This window comes from Morus notabilis, unplaced genomic scaffold (assembly GCF_000414095.1).
Source record: "Morus notabilis unplaced genomic scaffold, ASM41409v2 Scaffold45, whole genome shotgun sequence".
In the NCBI taxonomy this organism is placed as follows: Eukaryota; Viridiplantae; Streptophyta; class Magnoliopsida; order Rosales; family Moraceae; genus Morus; species Morus notabilis.
Window position 1 is genome coordinate 590,803 of NW_010366164.1, and position 3,025 is coordinate 593,827.

A 3,025-nucleotide genomic window follows, 5' to 3' on the forward strand; every position below is an offset into this window, starting at 1 on the left:
AAAATTATAATTAAAAATTATTTTTATTTTATATATATTTTTTATAAAAAAAAATATTATAAAAAATGATGAATTATGATTCAAAACATAAAACATAAAAAAACAAACGTAAACCCCAATCTACCGTTTACCTACATAAATAAACAAATTATTCTTTCTCAGTGTATCAACTAAACCCTGTGTCGCTGCTTTCCGAGGTGTTCGTGCTTCAACAATGGATCTGGGTTTCACGTTTCAGCCAGGTCAAACTCAGAAGACAACCATGGAAAGATAACTCATAGAGCAGTGCGACAAAAACTTCCTTGTTTGGTTGAATCTGTTTTTGGCCCTTTCCATCTTCATGGGATTTTTTTTATCTTTGATCTGTTGATGAAAGTGGGAAGGAATAATCAATAAAAGACGTACAAAAACTAAAGGAACGGCTAAAGGCCATTGCCGAGCTTCTCTGTTTCATGGGCATGCAGATTTGTTGGTTCTAAGACTCTAGTGCCAAAGTTTAGAAGAAAGCTTTGTAAATTATTATGTCTTTATACTTTCAGCAAAAAAAAAAAGAAATATATATATATATATTCAAAGAGGAAGAAAAGCTGCAAATCTTCATTCTCATTTTTCCAGGCAAAACAGAGGATAGTGAACCCAGAAAGCCGAAAGGAAAGAAAGACAGAGAAAGCAAAGAGAGAGAAAAATGTGTGCTTAAAAGAGAGAGAAAAAGATATGTGGGGCCATTTTAAACATCTCTGAATTTTTAACCTCCCATTTAGTGGTGAAACTTTAGGTCGGCAGATAGGCCTGCTGTCTGAATTTTTTAAGCTCGGTGGGCAGGCTTATATGTTGGCCCGTCCAAAGTTGAAATTTGAGCTCGGGTTTGGGCGGCCCAAATTTGGTCACCGCGCCTGAGCCCGCCGCTATGTAGGCGCCGTCAATTGCCGTTCGCCGGAGTTTTTTTTAAATTTTTCCGGCCAAGCCCGAATTGCCCGAGTGCCCAAATTGCTCGAAAAAGGTCAAAATTATGACCGTTGGTGCCCGACCCGAAAATAAGCCTGAAAACCCGAATTTTGCCTGAATACCCGACATGCCCGAAAACCCGTCCAACGGCTAGTTTTTTGACCGTTGCCACCCGAACCCGACCTGCCGATTCCTAAAGTAGCCGTTGCACCCTGAATTTTTTGAAAAAAAAATCAAATTTTTAACCAAAAAATTTCCCTATAAATACCCCCCATCCCCCACACATTTTTCTCACCCAAACTCTCTCAATCCCTCTCAATTTTTCTCAATCTCTCTCAATTTCTCTCAATCTCTCTCAATCTCTCAAATCTTTATCACAATTTTTTAAAAAACTATCACATTATCCTAAAGCTCTCTCTTTCAAATCGCTATTATTTTTTTATAATGGATCCTTTTGGTTATAGTGGTATTCCCGTTGATGCCCAACACAATGTGGAAGAAGGGCAATATCCCACTAATGAATTTGTTACGCATGAATCTACTAATCTGAGCCCTGGTGGACGTACTGGAGGTCGTGGTCACAATGGTGGTGGGTGTGGAGAAGCGGCGAGTGCCAATGTGACTGCGTCTGCAAGTGTTGTAACCTCTAGGAGGAAATGCAAGCACACCTCGATAGTTTGGGATCACTTTGACATAATTGAGGAGATCGACAATGAAGATAACACTAAACATATAGCTTAGTGTAAATATTGTTTATCTAAATTATAAGGTGACACTATTCACGACACCACACACTTGAGAAGACACTCTGAAAAGTGTCTTCAAAAGCTTAGCCAATCCGGCGGATCCAAACTCCGCCAAACACAATTATCTTTTGATCGCGCAACCGGTGGTCTAACCACTTAGAAATACGATCCGCAAGTAGATCGTATAAAAGTTGCACGAATGATAGCTGCTTTAGATCAACCACTTCGTTTTGTAGAGCGTCATAATTGGCAATGATATATTAAGGTTGTACATAATCCTAATACACAGTTCATTTCAAAAACTACTCTTAGCAAAGATTTATTAAAATTATTTTAAAAAGAAAAAGAAGCATTAATAAACCTTTTACACTCGACTAGCAGGTGCGTTGCGTTAACGGTAAATATTTGGTCTGCTGTTGCCAATAAATATTATTTAACTGTAACCGGACATTACTTTAAAGGATTTGATTTAGATAAGAGAATATTAGGTTTTAAATGTGTTCTGAGATCACATAGCGCGGATTTAATATATAATATCATTTTAAATGTAATTGATGAATTTAGATTAAGAGATAAAATAATGGCTATAACATTAGATAATGCTAGTGCCAATACAAAAGCAATTGAGTTCTTTGAAAATGATTTAAGTTTATTCGGTGACGGTGCATGTCACGTAATTAATTTAATTGTTAAATCCGGTTTAAAAGAAATGTGTAATCACATTAAAAGAATTAGAGATAGTCTTGCATGGATTCAAGGTAGTAACCATCGACAAGAAGATTAGTTTAGGTTCTTACAAGCATTAAATATACCTCCTAGAGCATTAGCGTTAGATATGCCTATAAGATGGAACTCAACTTACACATAATACTTCAACAATGCATCCCCTATAAGGATGCTATAACAAACTATATGTGTGCAAAAGTAGGAGTAGGACATATAGACGCATATGATTGGTAAATTGCCGAAGTTTTGTATCAATTTTTAGGTAGGTTTCATGAAGTGACTCTAAAACTTAGTGGAACATATTACCCAACATCACCTTTAGCTTTAGGAGAACTTTTACGAATTAGGATTTTATTTAGCGAATATAGGGAGGACTCAATCTTAGCAGTTCCTATCCATTCTATGGAAAAGAAATTTATAAAATATTGGTCTAAGTTGCCTTTGTTGTATGGTTAGGTTCTATTTTTTATCCTAGATTAAAATTAGAAGATTTAGAAAGTGGTTTAGAAAACTCAGGTGAATTTTTAGGCATCAATTGTAAGGACCAATATCCAATAATAAAGGAAAAAATATATTCGATCTATAGTAAATATGAGATTAGGTTTAGA